We start from the raw sequence: 20,285 nt of genomic DNA on the forward strand, positions 1-20,285 counted from the left end.
TGGAGTTGGAGAATATCATGCTAAGCAAAATAAGCCAATTCCAAAAGATCAAAGACAGAATGTTTTCTCTGATATGTAGATGATAATTCACAATGGGAGTGTGCTAGGGAAGAATAGAGTTACTTCAGATTAGGTAGAAAGGATTGAAGGGAGGGGAGAGGGTATGAGGATAGGAAGGATAGTAGAATGAATCAGACATTATTACCCTGTGTACGAAGAAAAAGAAGGTTAAAAATAAAAACAACTGACCCAGACCTATATGACTGGTGGGATTCTGCATCATGTATAACCAGAAGGATGATAAATTATACTTTATTATATATAATGTATCAAAGTGCATTCTACTGTCATATATAACTAATTAAAATTTTTAAAAAATTTACAAAATGAAAGGAAATAATGTGCTCTAGATAAGTTGCAACAAATAATACTGTCATAAGACATTTTTAAGAAAGAATATTTTTGCCTTTAGAATTTTTGGTTTTTCTTTCTGCATTATTCCTTATCTTGTCTTGACAACATGGGTATCCAGAATGCAATTACTATCTTATAAATAAGCAAGCAAATGCAGCTATTCTAAGTTCTAATTTCAAAAGAAAAATAGATATGTATCAGGGACTTTTACAATCTCATTCACACATGTTTCTTCCTACTCCTATGGCAATAAGCAAATGTTCCTGACCTGTTTCAGGTAGGTGAAAGATTGAGTCTTAGCACTAATGGAATGAGGTGTAGAAGTGGTTGCTGCTGGCAGATTCTATGCTGAAGTTGAGAAATTTCAAAACTTCCAGAGTTAAAGAGGGATTGGTGAGAGAAAAATGAGGCTATTTTTGTCCATTATTAGAAACAACATATATTTCCAGGCTTTCAAGTGATTTTTCTTACCTCTGTTAGAATAGTGGGGACTGAACTACCAAAAGCACAATACAGATTTAACGCAATCCCCATTAAAATACCAATGACATTCTTCACAGAATTAGAAAAAAAGAATTCTTGAATCATTTGGAACAATAAAGGACCCAGAACAGGCAAAGCACACTAAGAAAAGTGAAACATGAGGCATCATAATATCTGGTCTGAAGTTATACTACAGAGCGGTAGTAAGAAAAACTGCACGGTATTGGCATCAAAATAAAAATTAAGACAAATGGAAGAGAATAGAAGACACAGAGACAAATTCACAAACCTATAGTCATGTGATATTTGGCAAAGTTGCCAAAAACATTTCTTTGAAAAAAGACAGTCTTTTAAACAAGTGGTGATGGGAAAATTGGATAGATATGTGAAAAAAAAAAAAATTAAATTAGACACCCAACTCTCACACTGCACAAAACTCCAAATGAAATGGATCAAAGTCTTGAGAATTAGACCAGAGACATTGCAAATCCTTGAAAAAAAAATCTGGTCAACACTCCATTATATAGTCCTTGAGAAGACTCCAAAAAGCACAAGAAATAAAATCAAAAATTAATAAGTGAAATGCAATTAAACCAAAAAGCCTACACACTGCTAAGGAAATGATTAAGAGCATGAAGAGAAAGACTAAAGAATGGGAGAAAATCTTGGACGGCTACTCCTCTAATAAGGGATTAATATCAGAATATAAAATGAACTCAATAAACTTAACATCCAAAAAACAAATAACTCAATCAACAAATGTGTAAAAGAACTACACACAGAAACTTCTTAATAGAAGAAACGCAAAAGGCCAATAAATATATGAAAAAATATTCAACATCTTTAGCAATCATGGAAAAACAAACCAAAACTACACTGAAATTTTATCTCACTCCCATCAGAATGGCAATGGTCAACAATAGAACAACAATAAATTCTGGCAAGGTTGAGAGGAAGACTGCCATGAAGACTAGTATAACCACCCTGGAAAGCAGTATGGAGATTCCCTTAAAAATTTAAGGATGGAACCACCGTATTATCCTGCTAACCCACTCCTGGGTATTTTCCCCAAATATTTAAAATCAGTATAGTACAGTAACATAGCCACATCATGTTCATAGCAACACAATTCACAATAGCTAAATTATGGAATCAACCCAGATGCCCATCAATAGATAAATGGATTAAGAAATTGTGGTGTGTGTCTGTGAGTTTGTGTGTATGTGTGTGTATAATGGAGTTCTACTCAGTCACTAAAAAGAACGAAATTATGAAACCTGCTGGTAAATGAATGGAAATAGAGAAGATCATGCTAAGTGAAATTAGCCAAACTCAGAAACTCAAAAGTTGAATGTTTTCTCTCATATGTGGAAGCTTGAGTAAAGGAAAGGAAAGGGGGAGTGAAGGATAACAGTACATGAAGAACCAATCAAATTAATAGCCAAGTGAATGGAAGTCTAGTAGAGTAAAGGAAGGAGAAGAGAGTGGGGAGGGAGGATGAAAGGGAAAAGGGGGAACGATGTCCATTCCTGCATGAGATTATCAGGATGAACCCATCTACTAAGTGTATCCATAAAGCACAAACAAGAAAAAATAGTGGGCAATCCAAGATGGCGGACTAGAGGGTGACTGCATCTCCAGTTGCTCCAGAACCCAGGATTCAAGAAGGGGCGGTATTGAGAGACTCTGACTAAAATAGAGCATCGGGGTGAGTATCCCCCACCCGGTGAAGTGCTGCCCGGGTGGCAGGCCCGGATTCCGGTGGCTTATTAGAGTAGGGAAGAGCAGCTAGAGTCCTCCCCAGGCAGCCCTGCACACTACGGCGGTGGGCTCCTCCCACAGGGCCAGACTCTCCAGCACCTCGGAGCAGGCCCTCCAGTGAGAGCCTTTCTGCACAGAACCAAGCTTCAAGTCCCTGAACCAGGGTGGCGAGTTCCTGCCCACAGGTTGCTTCAAGGACGAGGACAGGGCAGCCAGGGACTTCCCCAAGCAGCCCCCAGCCCAGCCCCCTCTGGTGGGAAGTGCCTTTCCAGGCTAACTTCTCAGAGCAGACCCCCCAGTGAGAGCCTTTACACAGAGCCAGCTCCAAGTCCTGGAACCAGTAGAGGACTAGGGGCAGCTTTCCATGGAAGCACTGCATTATCAAGTTACTCCAAGACTTCAGGCTACTGAAGGCAGGAAGGTGATACGCTGGAAATCTACAGGGACTCTATAAGCCAATCTGCAATATCACAAAGTCCCACTGACATCTGACTAATATGAGAAAATAAGGGAAGAAAATGTCCCAAACAAACCTAGATGATATATCAATAAAACCCAATGACAGCACAGAAGAAGAAATGTCAGAAAGGGAGTTCAGAATGTACATAATTAAAACAATCAGGGAAGCAAACAAGGAGATGAAAGAGCAAATGCAGGCATTAAATGATCACACCAATCAACAGTTAAAGGAGCAAATACGGGAAGCAAGAGATCATTTCAATAAAGACTTAGAGATATTGGAAAAAAAAAAAAAAACAAATAGAAATCCTTGAAATGAAGGAAACAATAAACCAAGTTAAAAACTCCATAGAAAACATAACCAATAGGATAGAACACCTGGAAGACAGAACCTCAGATATTGAAGGCAAAATATTTAATCTTGAAAACAAAGTTGACCAAACAGAGAAGATGTTAAGAAATCATGAACAGAATCTATAAGAATTATGGGATATCATGAAAAGGCCAAATTTAAGAATTATTGAGATTGAGGAAGGCTTAGAGAAACAAACCAAAGGAATGAACAATCTATTCAATGAAATAAAATCAGAAAATTTCCCAAATCTGAAGAATGAAATGGAAAACCAAGTACAAGAGGCTTATAGGACTCCAAGTATACAAAATACAAACAGACCCACACCAAGGCACATTATTATGAAAATACTTAACATACAAAATAAAGACAGAATTTTAAAGGCCGCGTGAGAAAAGAATCAAATTACATTCAGGGGGAAACCAATAAGAGTATCAGCAGATTTTTCAATCCAGACCCTAAAAGCTAGAAGGGCCTGGACAACATTTACCAAGCCCTAAAAGAAAATGGATGCCAACCAAGAATCTTAAACCCAGCAAAACTTACTTTCAGATTTGACAATGAAATATGATCCTTCCATGATAAACAAAAGCTAAAAGAATTTACAAAAAGAAAGCCAGCATTGCAGACATTCTCAGCAAAATATTCCATGAGGAAGAGATGAAAAACGATGCAAATCAGCAACAGGAGGAACTAGCCTAAAGGAATAGCCAAATAAAGGAGAAACCAAATCATGTCAAAAAACAAAAAAGAGTCAAATGACTGGGAATACAAATCATATCACAATAATAACCCTGAATGTTAATGGCCTGAACTCATCAATCAAAAGACATAGACTGGCAGAATAGATTAAAAAGAAAAATCCAACAATATGCTGCCTGCAAGAGACTCATCTCATAGAAAGAGATACCCATAGACTAAAGGTGAAAGGATGGGAAAAAACATACCATGCACATGGACACAGCAAAAAAGCTGGAGTATCCATCCTCATTTCAAATAATGTGGACTTCAAGCCAAAACTAGTCAGAAGGGATAAAGAAGGACGTTACATACTGCTTAAGGGAAGCATAAATCAGCAAGACATAACAATCATAAACATCTATGCCCCGAACATTGGCCCATCCATGTACGTCAAACAAATCCTTCTCAATTCCAGAAATCAAATAGACCACAACACAATAATACTAGGCGATTTTAACACACCTCTCTCACCGCTGGATAGATCATCCAAACAAAAATTGAATAAAGAAACCATGGATCTCAATAACACAATCAATAATTTAGACTTAACCAACTTATATAGAATATACCATACAACAAAGAACGAATACACTTTCTTCTCAGCAGCACATGGATCCTTCTCTAAAATAGACCATGTCTTACGCCACAAAACTACTGTTAGCAAATACAAGAAGATAGAGATAGTACCTTGTACTCTATCAGATCATAATGGATTGAAATCAGAAATAAATGACAGAATAAAAAACAGAAACTTCTCCAATACCTGGAGATTAAATAATATACTATTATATGATGAATGGATAACAGAAGACATCAGGAGGGAAATAAAAAAATTCTTAGAAATAAACAAGAACAAAGATACATCATATCAAAATCTCTGGGACACTATGAAAGCAGTACTTAGAGGGAGATTTATTTCATGGGGCCCATTCAACAAAAGAAGACAAATAAACGACTTAACACTACAGCTCAGAGCCCTAGAAAAAGAAGAGCAGACCAACACCAAAAGTAGTAGAAGACAGGAAATAGTTAAAATCAGAGCCGAAATCAACGAAATTGAAACAAAAGAAACAATCGGAAAAATTAACAAAATAAAGAGTTGGTTCTTTGAAAAAATAAACAAAATTGATAAACCCTCAGCCACACTAACAAAGAGAAAGAAGGAGAAAACTTAAATTATTAAAATTTGGAATGAACAAGGAAATATCACAACAGACACGAGTGAAATACAAAACATAATTACAAGTTATTTTGAAAATCTATACTCCGACAAAACAGAAAACCTCGAAGACATCAACAAGTTTCTAGAGACATATGAATTACCTAAACTGAATGAGGAGGACATACACAACTTAAATAAATCAATTTCGAGCAATGAAATAGAAGAGGTCATCAAAAGCCTACCAGCAAAGAAAAGTCCAGGATCAGATGGGTTCTCAGCCTAGTTCTACAAAACCTTTTTTTTTTTTTTTTTTTTTATTTTATTTTATTTTATTTTATTGTATTTTATTTTATTTTATTGTAAACAAATGGGATACATGTTGTCTCTCTCTTTGTACATGGCGCAAAGGCATACCATTTGTGTAATCATAAATCCACATACAATAATGTTGTTTGATTCATTCTGTTATTTTTTCCCCTTCCCCCCACCCCTCCCATCCCTCTTTACCCTCTATACAGTACTTTCTTCCTCCATACTTGCCCCCCTCCCTAACCCTAACTCTAACCCTAACACTAACCCTTCCCTCCCCCCCATTATGTGTCATCCTCCACTTATTAGCGATATCATTCGTCCCTTGTCTTTTTGAGATTGGCTTATCTCACTTAGCATGATATTCTCCAATTTCATCCATTTGCCTGCAAATGCCATAATTTTGTCATTCTTTATGGCTGAGTAATATTCCATTGTGTATATATACCACAGTTTCTTTATCCACTCGTCAATTGAAGGGCATCTAGGTTGGTTCCATAGTCTGGCTATTGTGAATTGAGCAGCTATGAACATTGATGTGGCTGTATCTCTGTAGTATGCTGATTTTAGATCCTTTGGGTATAGGCCAAGGAGTGGGATAGCTGGGTCAAATGGAGGGTCCATTCCAAGTTTTCTAAGGAATCTCCACACTGCTTTCCAGAGTGGCTGCACTAATTTGCAGCCCCACCAGCAAAGTATGAGTGTACCTTTCTCCCCACATCCTCGCCAACACCTGTTGCTTGTATTTTTGATAATCGCCATTCTAATTGGGGTGAGATGGAATCTTAGGGTGGTTTTGATTTGCATTTCTCTTATTACTAGAGATGTTGAACATTTTTTCATATGTTTATTGATTGCTTGTACATCTTCTTCTGTGAAGTGTCTGTTCATTTCCTTAGCCCATTTGTCGATTGGATTATTTGTATTCTTGATGTAGAGTTTTTTGAGTTCTTTATAGATTCTGGAGATTAGTGCTCTATCTGAAGTATGATTGGCAAAGATATTCTCCCACTCTGTAGGCTCTTTCTTCACATTACTGATAGTTTCCTTTGCTGAGAGAAAGCTTTTTAGTTTGAATCTATCCCAGTTATTGATTCTTGCTTTTATTTCTTGTGCTATGGGAGTCCTGTTGAGGAAGTCTGGTCCTAGCCCAACATGTTGAAGATCGGGACCTACTTTTTCTTCTATAATCTGCAGAGTCTCTGGTCTGATTCCAAGGTCCTTAATCCATTTTGAGTTGAGTTTTGTGCAGGGTGAGAGATATGGGTTTAGTTTCATTCTGTTGCATATGGATTTCCAATTCTCCCAGCACCATTTGTTGAAGAGGCTATCTTTTCTCCATTGCATATTTTTGGCACCTTTGTCTAGTATTAGAAAGTTGTATTTATTTGGGTTTGTGTCCGTGTCCTCTATTCTGTACCATTGATCTACCTGTCTATTTTGGTACCAGTACCATGCCGTCTTTGTTACTATTGCTTTGTAATAAAGTTGAAGTTCGGGTATTGCGATACCCCCTGCTTCATTTTTCCTGCGAAGGATTGCTTTAGCTATTCTGGGTTTCTTATTCTTCCAGATGAATTTCATGATTGCTTGCTCTATTTCTGTAAGGTACGTCATTGGAATTTTAATTGGGATTGCATTGAATCTGTATAGCACTTTTGGAAGTATGGCCATTTTGACAATATTAATTCGGCCTATCCAAGAACATGGGAGATCTTTCCATCTTCTAAGGTTTTCTTCGATTTCTTTCTTTAGTGTTCTGTAGTTCTCATTGTAGAGGTCTTTTACTTCTTTTGTGAGATTGATTCCCAAGTATTTTATTTTTTTCGATGCTATGGTGAATGGGGTGGTTTTCATAATTTCTCTTTCTGAGGATTCCTCACTTATGTATAAAAATGCATTGGATTTATGAGCATTGATCTTGTAACCTGCCACTTTACTGAATTCACTTATGAGTTCTAACAGTTTTCTGGTGGAATTTCCTGGTTCCTCTAAGTATATAATCATATCATCCGCAAATAGGGATAGTTTGAGTTCTTCTTTTCCTATTCGTATTCCTTTAATTTCCTTGGTCTGTCTAATTGCTCTGGCTAGAGTCTCAAGAACGATATTGAATAGGAGTGGTGAAAGAGGGCATCCCTGTCTTGTTCCAGTTTTTAGGGGGAATGCTTTCAGTTTTTCACCGTTTAGAATGATATTAGCCATGGGCTTAGCATAGATGGCCCTTACAATGTTAAGGAACGTTCCCACTATCCCTATTTTTTCTAGTGTTTTGAGCATGAAGGGGTGTTGTATTTTATCAAATGCTTTTTCTGCATCTATTGAAATAATCATGTGGTTCTTGACTTTAAGTCTATTGATATGGTGAATTACATTTATTGATTTCCGGATGTTGAACCAACCTTGCATCCCTGGGATAAAACCCACTTGATCGTGGTGCACTATCTTTTTAATATATTTTTGTATGCGATTTGCTAAAATTTTATTGAGAATTTTTGCGTCAATGTTCATTAATGATATTGGTCTGAAATTTTCTTTCCTCGATTTATCTCTGTCTGGCTTGGGTATCAAGGTAATATTGGTTTCATAGAATGAGTTGGGAGGGTACCCTCCTCTTCTATTTCATGGAATACTTTGAGAAATATTGGAATGAGCTCTTCTTTAAAGATTTTGTAGAACTCAGCTGAGAACCCGTCTGGTCCTGGACTTTTCTTTGTTGGTAGGCTTTTGATGACCTCTTCTACTTCATTACTTGAAATTGATCTATTTAAATTTTGTATGTCCTCCTCGTTCAATTTAGGCAATTCATATGTCTCTAGAAACCTGTTGATGTCTTCGAAATTTTCTATTTGGTTAGAATATAGATTTTCAAAATAGCTTCTAATTATGTTTTGTATTTCAATCGTGTCTGTTGTGATATTTCCTTGTTCATTCCGAATTTTGGTGATTTGGGTTTTCTCTCGTCTTCTCTTTGTTAGAGTGGCTAAGGGTTTATCAATTTTGTTTATTTTTTCAAAGAACCAACTATTTATTTTGTCAATTTTTTGTATAGTTTCTTTTGTTTCAATTTCGTTGATTTCAGCTCTGAGTTTAACTATTTCCTGTCTTCTACTACTTTTGGTGTTGGTCTGTTCTTCTTTTTCTAGGGCTTTGAGCTGAAGTGTTAGGTTGTTTATTTGTTGATTTTTACTTCTTTTATTGAATGCGCTCCATGAAATAAATTTTCCTCTAAGTACTGCTTTCATAGTGTCCCAAAGATTTTGATATGATGTTTCTTTGTTCTCATTTACCTCTAGGAATTTTTTAATTTCCTTCCTAATATCTTCTGTTATCCATTCATCATGTAATAGCATATTGTTTAATCTCCAGGTGTTGGAGTAGCTTCTGTTTTTTACTCTTTCATTTATTTCTAACTTCAAACCATTATGATCTGATAGAATACAAGGTAGTGTCTCTATCTTCTTGTATTTGCTTACATTAGCTTTGTGGCATAATATATGGTCTATTTTAGAGAAGGATCCATGTGCTGCTGAGAAGAAAGTGTATTCGCTCTTGGTTGGATGGTATATTCTATAAATGTCCGTTAAGTCTAAATTATTGATTGTGTTATTGAGATCTATGGTTTCTTTGTTCAATTTTTGTTTGGAAGATCTGTCCAGTGGTGAGAGAGGCGTGTTAAAATCACCTAGTATTATTGTGTTATGGTCTATTTGGTTTCTGAAATTGAGAAGGATTTGTTTGACATACATGGATGAGCCACTGTTTGGGGCATAGATGTTTATGATTGTTATGTCTTGCTGATTTATGGTTCCCTTAAGCAGTATGTAATGTCCTTCTTTATCCCTTTTGACTAGTTTTGACTTGAAGTCCACCTTATCTGTAATGAGGATGGATACCCCAGCTTTTTTGCTGAGTCCATGTGCATGGTATGTTTTCCCCCATCCTTTCACCTTTAGTCTATGGGTATCTCTTTCTACGAGGTGAGTCTCTTGCAGGCAACATATTGTTGGATCTTTCTTTTTGATCCAATCTGCCAGTCTATGTCTTTTGATTGATGAGTTCAGGCCATTAATATTCAGGGTTATTATTGAGATATGATTTGGTTTCCCGGTCATTTGGTTCATTTTATTTATTTATTTATTTATTTATTTATTTATTTATTTATTTATTTATTTTGAGACGACTTGGTTCTTCCTTTATTTGACAATTCCTTTAGGATGGTTCCTCCCATTGCTGATTTGTTTCTTTGTTTTTCATCTCTTCCTCATGGAATATTTTGCTGAGAATGTTCTGTAATGCTGGCTTTCTTTTTGTAAATTCTTTTAGCTTTTGTTTATCATGGAAGGATTTTATTTCATCATCAAATTTGAAGGTAAGTTTTGCTGGGTATAAGATTCTTGGTTGGCATCCATTTTCTTTCAGGGCTTGAAAAATGTTGTTCCAGTCCCTTCTAGCTTTTAGGGTCTGGATTGAAAAATCTGCTGATATCCGTATTGGTTTCCCCCTGAATGTAATTTGATTCCTCTCTCTTGCGGCCTTTAAAATTCTGTCTTTATTTTGTATGTTGGGCATTTTCATTATAATGTGCCTTGGTGTGGGTCTGTTGTAATTTTGTATATTTGGAGTCCTATAAGCCTCTTGTACTTGATCTTCCATTTCATTCTTCAGATTTGGGAAATTTTCTGATAGTATTTCATTGAATAGATTGTTCATTCCTTTGGTCTGTTTCTCTAAGCCTTCCTCAATTCCAATAATTCTCAAATTTGGTCTCTTCATGATATCCCATAGTTCTTGGAGATTCTGTTCATGATTTCTTACCATCTTCTCTGTTTGTTCAACTTTGTTTTCAAGGTTAAATATTTTATCTTCAATGTCTGATGTTCTGTCTTCCAGGTGTTCTATTCTATTGGTTATGCTTTCTATGGAGTTCTTAATTTGGTTTATTGTTTCCTTCATTTCAAGGATTTCTGTTTGGTTTTTTTTCAATATTTCTAACTCTTTATTGAAGTGATCTTTTGCTTCCTGTATTTGCTCTTTTACCTGTCGATTGGTGCGATCATTCAGTGCCTGCATTTGCTCTTGCATCTCGTCATTTGCTTCCCTGAGCATTTTAATTATGTACATTCTGAACTCCCTTTCTGTCATTTCTTCTGCCATGCTGTCGTTGGGTTTCATTGATGTAACATCTAGATTTGTTTGCAGCATTTTCTTTCCTTGTTTTCTCATATTGTTCAGGTATCAGTTGACCGCTGTGATATTGCAGATTTCCTCTATTGTCTTATAATATCCCTGAAGATTTCTATATATATCCCCTCTTAGTCTTCAGTAGCCTGAAATCTTGGAGGAAGTTGATAATGCAGTGCTCCACAAGGGAGCTGACTCCCTAGGGGTGGTGGCCTTCTGGTGGGGTATATTCCCTGCTAGTGGGCAGAGGTACCTTCACTTGCTGATGAATGGTCATCCAGAAGGGAAGTAGGTTGTGGGCTGATGCAAGACCAGTTTGGGCCTGTGTCTCTGATTTTACGGTCCTTTTGGGAGAACCTCACCAAACAGGGAGGAGTCACCCGGTGGGGAGGTCTCGCTGGTCGGTTTTCCTCCCAGAGGTTCCGTTCAATTCACAACTACCGCCTGGGCTGGGCAGCCTTCTTCTGCAATGATCCCAGGGACCCGGACCTACCTCCTGGGCCTGGAAGCCTCACCCTTCACAAACGAATCTCCTTCGGCTGCCTCTCCTCAGAGAAGCTGCCTGCAGTCCTGGAGCCTTCGCTCCGCCCCTCAGTTTGTCTGTGGGGCCCTTCCACCAAGAAGCCGTCTAGGACCCTGCTCTGCACTTTTCACCTGGCTATGCGGCCCCTCCTCTGAGCAGCCACCTGGAGCCCCTTACAATCGCTCCGAGTCCCAGTGACCCGCCACACGCCTTTTCCTCCGGCAGCCACCTGTTGTTCCGTGCCGTCGCTCTAAGACCAAGTGACCCACCACGCACCACTTTCTCCACCAGGCAGTTACCCAGAGATCTGGTGCATCACGAGTCCCAAGAACTCACTGTGCACCTTCTTGTCCCGACTGCCTCCCGTAGCCCTGGTGCAGTCACTTCGAGCCCAAGCACCCCGCCGCGCTCCTCCTCCTTCTCCAGACAACCCCCTATGTTCAGGAGCGGATGCTCTGGGACCAAACCACTCACCACGCTGTTCCACCGGATAGCCACCCAGAGCCCTGGCGCAGCTGTTCCAATTCCAAGCGACATGCCGAGCCCGTATTTCTCCTTCTCCTCTGGGCAGCCCCCTGTGTTCAGGGGTGGTCACGTTCAGTCCAAACAGCTCACCAAGCACCTTCTCCTTTGGGCAGCCTCCCAGAGCGCGGGTGGGTTGCGCCGAGTCTAAGCGCTGTGGTGAACAGCCACCTCTTCAATGCTCCCAGCTGTCTGCGGTCACTGCTCCGGCAGGGGGAGGGGCGCCTCGCCGGCAGTTCTACTTTGCAATGATCCCTGCTTTCGGGGTTACCGCCCTGTCCGGGGGCTACCGCCCCGTCCGCCTGCCCAGTGGGAAACACTCACCCGGCTTCTTTGAGTTGGTCCCAAGTCTCTCAATATCTCCTTTTCTTGAGTCCTGAACCCACGCTGCTCCTCCGGATAGCCGCCCGGAGCCCTGGCGCAGCTGATCCAATTCCAAGCAACGTGCCGAGCCCGTATTTCTCCTTCTCCTCTGGGCAGCCCCCTCTTCAATGCTCCCAGCTGTCTGTGATCACTGCTCCGGCAGGGGGAGGGGCGCCTCGCGGCCGTTCTACTTTGCAAAGATCCCTGCTTTTGGGGCTACCGCCCCGTCCAGGGCTCCTGCCCCGTCTGGGACGTCTGCTCAGTGGGAGATTCTCGCCCGGCTGGTTTGAGTTGGTCCCAAGGCTCTCTATATCTCCTCTTCTTGAGTCCTGAGTCCTGGAGCAACACGAAACGCAGCCACCCTCTAGTCCGCCATCTTGAATCTCCGAGCACAAAACCTTTAAAGAAGAGCTCATTCCAATACTTCTCAAAGTATTCCATAATATAGAAGAGGAGGGAACCCTCCCTAACTCATTCTATGAAGCCAATATCACCCTGATACCTAAACCAGATGGAGACACATCAAGGAAAGAAAATTTCAGACCAATATCCTTAATGAACATCGATGCAAAAATTCTCAACAAAATTTTAGCAAACCGCATACAAAAATATATTAAAAAGATAATGCACCACGATCAAGTGGGTTTTATCCCAGGGATGCAAGGTTGGTTCAACATCCAGAAATCAATAAATGTCATTCACCATATCAACAGACTAAAAGTTAAGAATCACATGATTATTTCAATAGATGCAGAAAAAGCATTCGATAAAATACAGCATCCCTTCATTCTCAAAACACTAGAGAAAATTAGGGTAGTGGGAACATTCCTTAACATTGTAAAGGCCATCTACGCTAAGCCCATGGCCAATATCATTCTAACTGGTGAAAGACTGAAAGCATTCCCCCTAAAAACTGGCACAAGGCAGGGATGCCCTCTTTCACCACTTCTATTCAATATCGTTCTTGAGACTCTAGCCAGAGCAATTAGACAAACCAAAGAAATTAAAGGGATACGAATTGGAAAAGAGGAACTCAGACTATCCCTGTTTGCTGATGACATGATTATATATTTAGAGGAACCTGGAAATTCCACCAGAAAACTCTTAGAACTCATAAGTGAATTCAGTAAAGTAGCAGGTTACAAGATCAATGCTCATAAATCCAATGCATTTTTATACATAAGTGATGAATCTTCAGAAAGAGAAATTAGGAAAACTACCCCATTCACAAAAGCATCAAAAAAAATAAAATACTTGGGAATCAATCTCACAAAAGAGGTGAATGACCTCTGCAATGAGAACTACAGAACACTAAAGAAAGAAATTAAAGAAAACCTTAGAAAATGGAAAGATCTCACACGTTCTTGGATAGGCAGAATTAATATTGTCAACATGGTCATACTACCTAAAGTGCTATACAGATTCAATGCAATTCCAATTAAAATCCCAATGTTGTACCTTGCAGAAATAGAGCAAGCAATTATGGAATTCATCTGGAAGAATAAGAAACCCAGAATAGCTAAAGCAATCCTTAGCAGGAAGAGTGAAACAGGGGGTATTGCAATACCAGATCTTCAACTCTATTACAAAGCAATAGTAACAAAAACGGCATGGTATTGGTACCAAAATTGACAGGTAGATCAATGGTACAGAATAGAGGACACGGACACAAACCCAAATAAATACAATTTTCTCATACTAGACAAAGGTGCCAAAAATATGCAATGGAGAAAAGATAGCCTCTTCAACAAATGGTGCTGGGAAAACTGGAAATCCATATGCAACACAATGAAATTAAACCCCTATCTCTCACCCTGCACAAAACTCAACTCACAATGGATCAAGGACCTCAGAATCAGACCAGAGACCATGCATCTTACAGAAGAAAAAGTAGGTCCAAACCTTCAACTTGTTAGCTTAGGATCAGACTTCCTTAACAGGACTCCCATAGCACAAGAAATAAAAGCAAGAATCAACCACTGGGATAGATTCAAACTAAAAGCTTTCTCTCAGCAAAGGAAACTATCAGTAATGTGAAGAGAGAGCCTACAGAGTGGGAGAATATCTTTGCCACTCATACTTCAGATAGAGCGCTAATTTCCAGAATCTATAAAGAACTCAAAAAACTCTACACCAAGAATACAAATAATCCAATCAACAAATGGGCTAAGGAAATGAACAGACACTTCACAGAAGAAGATCTACAAGCAATCAACAGATATATGAAAAAATGTTCAACATCTCTAGTAATAAGAGAAATGCAATTCAAAACTACCCTAAGATTTCATCTCACCCCAATTAGAATGGCAATTATCAAGAACACAAGCAAAAATAGGTGTTGGCGAGGATGTGGGGAGAAAGGTACACTCATACATTGCTGGTGGGGTTGCAAATTAGTGCAGCCACTCTGGAAAGCAGCATGGAGATTCCTCAGAAAGCTTGGAATGGAAACACCATTTGAGCCAGCTATCCCAATCCTTGGCCTATACCCAAAGGACTTAAAATCAGCATACCACAGAGAAACAGCCACATCAATGTTCATAGCTGCTCAATTACTAAAGCCAGATTGTGGAACCAACCTAGATGCCCTTCAGTTGTTGAATGGATAAAGAAACTGTGACATATATATACAATAGAATATTACTCTGCCATGAAGAATGATAAAATTATGGCATTTGCAGGCAAATGGATGACATTGGAGGATATTATGCTATGTAAGACAAGCCAATCTCAAAAAACTAAAGGATGAATGATCTCGCTGATAAGCGGATGAGGACATATAAAGGGAGGTAGGAGGGCTTAGCATTAGGGTTAGGGTTAGGTTTAGGGTTAGGGATAAGGAGGGTGGTAAGAATGGAGGAAGGAAGAACTGTATAGAGGGAAAAGAGGGGTGGTAGGAGTGGGGGGAAGGAAAAAAAAATAACAGAATGAATCAAACAACATTGCCCTATGTAAATTTATGATTTTTAATTAAAATTAAAAAATAGTGGAAACTGGACCAAGAGTTGATCTTCTTTGAATTCAATATTATATTCTGAAATACCCCAGTCAGCAATTTTATTTGACTTTTCCTTATATTTACTATAGAAATAAAATAAAGGCAATTATTATAATTAGCTAACTGATATCTACCCACACAAATACAAAAGCAATATTTTAAGCATAATTTTTCAATTAAGGGAATGGATTTCTACACAGAGAACTCATACCATCTTAATACTTACCAGTACCATCTTCTGCATCATATATGAAATTTTTCTGTGAAGTTAGGAATTTCCCTAAGGCATAAAATGGTAAAAATTACTGGAAGAATAAGAAGACTGGTATCGATGAATCTCAAAAACTTTAAGCACAGAGTAATACCTTCATTGGCTAAAGGCATGGATTGCAAGTAACACGCCTACTGTGACCTGTTGTGAAATAGACTCCCAACTAATGTACTCATTCTAGACCCAGATTATTGTGATTAATGGGGAAGGGCCTACATGGATATCACCCAGAATTTATTGAGTGATGAATTACTAGTGCTTAATATATAATTGGCATCGCTCCTCATGATTCATGGAATAACTGCAGCAGTTTAGTAACACTGTCCTATTATTTTCAATCTATTTTGCAGATAAGAAAATAAAGTCATAGGAGGTTCAGGAAACTTTCCCAATATCAACAAACTAAAATGTATTGAAGCTAGAATCCAAACCCCTGAAGTCAAATTCTGAATTCTAACTTTGAACCACTCTCTGGTTCTTTTCATGTACTATGTTTTCTTTAAGAAAATAAACTAAAAGCTCCAACAGAATATTGGGTACATTTTTATTCTTGCTAATCTCTAAAGCAATATTTCTGTGCATTTATATTTATTTTAATATATAAAGAAAAAGATTATCTCAAAATTCTGAATCTAGTTAAAGCAACAGATTATATATGTGAAAATAGACAATGTAATATTAATAAGAATACTTTGAACTCTCCACTCACAATGAACAATTACTTTTTAATCCTTATTGTGTTCCAAACCTGGGCAAGACATAGAAGTTGTATCCATGAGTGAGTGAAATGTTGCACATCTTTTTTGCAAAGCTCACAGTTAATAAGAAAGATAGAGGGAAACCTGGAGAAAATAGTTATGAGACTGTGACAAATCTTTAATATATCATGGATGCTATGAATACATTGAAAATGTGCCCAGGCAACTTAGAGAAATCTGATTAAGAGGAAATATTCACTATAGAACATATTTCCATTGAAAGTGGTGAGTGTATAGTGAAATAAAATCAAAATAAAGTAACTGTAGACTCCAGTTTTTTTTCCATAATTTTTAAAAATTTATCAATTCGGTGCTTCTAAAAGTGAGTTCCATAGAGATCATTGGCATAAGAATCATCCAGAACATTGGTTAGCAATGTTTATTCATGATTTACTTCTTGCATATTCTGATTAAAAACTCTGCAAGTGGAGTTAGGCAATATGTTCCATCAGAACCCCAAATTAATACTTTTTAAGGTGAGATTTAAAGAGTATTGAATTAAGCCTAGCTAAACCCTAGTATATTTAAAACTGAATATATTTTCATAATTCTGTGTAGTTCATTAAATTTCTGTTTAATTTTATTGAAGACAATGTTTGAATTATAATATTAATACACATAATTCATAAAAGCAAACAAACATTAAAAAACCCCAGAAATATAGATCCCCTAAGAAGACCCTTATAGTTTTCACCATTATTTTTTAGATAACCATAAAAGGATTAGAGAACATTCATCTGTATATATATATATATATATATTTTTTTTTTTTTTTCTCTTCTGTTGCAGTGGGGCAGTAGCAAAAGAATGACAGAAATCATGGTCTCATGAAAGCTAGTGAAATCCATTGTCTAATTCTGGGGAGCTATATTTACCAAACTGATCAAGAAAATAATAATATCAAAGAACTTCAAATTTCCTTTTTCTTAATTTTTGGTAGAACCGAATATTGAACTTGCATGTGTTAAGTACGCCCTCTATCACTAGAAAACTTCCCCAGATCCTCTTGTTTAAATTTGGGGCAGTTTTGTACTAAGGTGTCCAGGATGACCTTGAACTAGAGATTCTCTAGTGTCAGCCTTTTGAGTAGCTGTGATTAGAGGCTTGTGCCCATGTGTCCTGCTGAATTTTACTTTTATTTAATTAAAATCCAAATGACGTTCTGCATAAATATAGAAAAAGCAATCATGAAATTTATTTGGAAAAAGAAGAGATCCAGAATAGCCAAAGCAATCCTTAGCCAAAAGAGTAAATCAGGAGGCATCACAATACCAGACCTTAAATTATACTAGAGCCATAGTAACAAAAACACCATGATATTGGCACCAAGACAGACACATAGACCAATAGTGCAGAAGAGAAGATATAGAGACAAACCCACATAAATACAGTTATCTCATACTAGACAAAGGTGCCAAAAACATACATTGTAGAAAAGATAGCCTCTTGACCAAATGGTATTGGGAAAACGGGAAATCCATGATAGTAAAATGAAATTAAACCCCTAACTCTGACCCTGCACAAAAATCAACTCAAAGTGACTCAAAGACTTAGGCACTAGAAGAGAGATCCTGCACCTAACAGAAGAAAAAGAGGCCCAAATCTTCACTATGTTGGCTTAAGAATTGACATCATTAGCAAGACTTCTAAAGTGCAAAAAGTAAAATCAAGAATCAGTAAATCGGATGATTTAAACTAAAAGTCTTCTCAATAAAGGAAACAATCAATAACATGAAGAGAACTGACAGAATGGGAGAAAATCTTTACCACATGCATCAGATAGAGCACTAATCTCCAGGATATATAAAGAACTCAAAAACTTAACACCAAAAAAACAAATAACCCAATCAATAAATATGCCAAGGAACCAAACAGACAGTTCATAGAAGAAGAAATACAATCGATCAGCAAACAGGAAAAAAATGTTCATCATTTCTATCAATTAGACAAATGTAAATCAAAACTACTCTAAGATTTCATCTCACTCTATTCTGATTGTCAGTTATCAAGAATACAAGCAACAATAAATGTTGGCAAGGATGTGTGGGAAAAGGTACCATCATACATTTCTGGTGGGACTGCAAATCGGTATAACCAATATGGAAGGCAGTATGGAGATTCCTCATAAAACATGGAATAGAATCACTATTTAACCAGCTATTTCTCTTCTTGGTTTACACCCAAGGAACTTAAAATCAGCATACTACAGTGACTCAGCAACATAAATGTTTATAGAAACTCCATTCACAATGGTTAAACTATGGAATCAATCTAGATACCCTTCAACAGATCAATGAATAAAGAAACTGGTGTATACATACACAATGGAATATTACTCAGTCTTAAGCATAAAATTATGGCATTTACCAATTAATGGATGGAGCTGGACAATATCATGCTACAAGAAATAAGCCAATCCCAAAGAACCAAAGGTGGAATGTTTTTTCTGGTACAAGGATGTCAACTCACAATAAGGGGTTAGGGAAGAATAGAGGTACTTTGGATTAGACAGAGGGGAGTGAAGGGAAGGGAGGGGTAAGGGGATAGAAAAGATAGTAGAATAAATCAGACATTATGACCCTATTACACAGATGATTACGTGACTGGTGTAATTCTACATCATGTACAACTAAAAGAATGAGAAGTTATATTCCATTTGTGTATACTGTGTCAAGATGCATTCTACTGTCATGTATGACTAATTAAAACAAATAAAAAATGCTCTTCAAAGTATTTTCATTTATTTGTTGACAGTAATTCTTCCTATATTGGCATGTTTTTAGTACTTTCTCTACTTTCCTAAGGGATCCTTTTGTTTTTATTCATACGTCATGTATGTTGATCACATTTCCAGTGTTTGATTTGTGGTTTGTAATATTTTTATGTGTATGTACTTTTTTTTTAATGCTCTTGAGAGAGAGATGACTACTAACTTTCCACTAATCATATGTGGTGCCAAACCTTCCCCTACACAGTGGAGAGCAACAGTTGGATGTGGGCCTTTTCTCATACCACTGTTTGAGCTGATGGGCCTCTCAAGCCTGCTGTTTTATGGTGCACATTTTTATGTTTAAGTAGAAAGAGTATGTGTTAAAATAATGCTGAAGAGTAGTAGCTCTAGGAAATACATAAACCAGGAGTAGCCATTAGTGTTATTATCAATCGAGTATTATGTATGTACATACTGGTGTGTGCTATACATTTGTAAGTTCAGCTGATTTGGGACATACTTGAGTATCCTGTGGAAAGTGTATTCTCTCATTGTTCTTAATTTGCAGAATTTTTTAAGCTATTTTCATAGTTAAATTTTTCAGACAAATTTTAGAATTATTAATTAACTTACAAGTATTTCATATACCGTTCTTAAGACAATTGACAATTCAATGTTCAGCCTCTTCCCTTTCTGATTATTTGTCATCTTTTAATTTGTTTGTTTAGCTATATTCCTTCCCAATTATGAAATATTAGTTACTTTTATATTCAAAAGTATATGTGATTCTGTTTTTATTACCTACTATTAATGTAGAATTTAAATCATTTTATAAATAAGTATGTATATTATGTGGTATTCTACTGTAATTTTTTGTTGATTTATTGAACTTTAAATAATGATATTCATCTTTTAAAAATGTTCTTTTATGCCAACATGTTGTTTATTAAAAAGTGCAAATACAGAACAATGCAAAAAGTTTTATGTATTTTACATTATTTCCCATGTTTGTTGTGTTTTGGGTAAGAACCCTCCAAATATGTTCTCATATAGCACTATTGATACCTGAAGCAAATTCTGGCTTCAGAGTCCTCTTGCCAAATAATTTAATAATTATAAAGAAAATTCAAATTTTGATAAAATACCATGTGCTCTTTTTAAAAGATTATATAATTTAACTATTTTTAGGTTCATTTTAAATGTTGTTAGGACCTTAATAATTGATATATTGCCTATTAACACCTTTTCTGAGTTTCTTTGCAATAGTGACTTCAA

Source organism: Sciurus vulgaris (genome assembly GCF_902686455.1).
Source record: "Sciurus vulgaris genome assembly, chromosome: 9".
NCBI classification, from domain to species: Eukaryota; Metazoa; Chordata; class Mammalia; order Rodentia; family Sciuridae; genus Sciurus; species Sciurus vulgaris.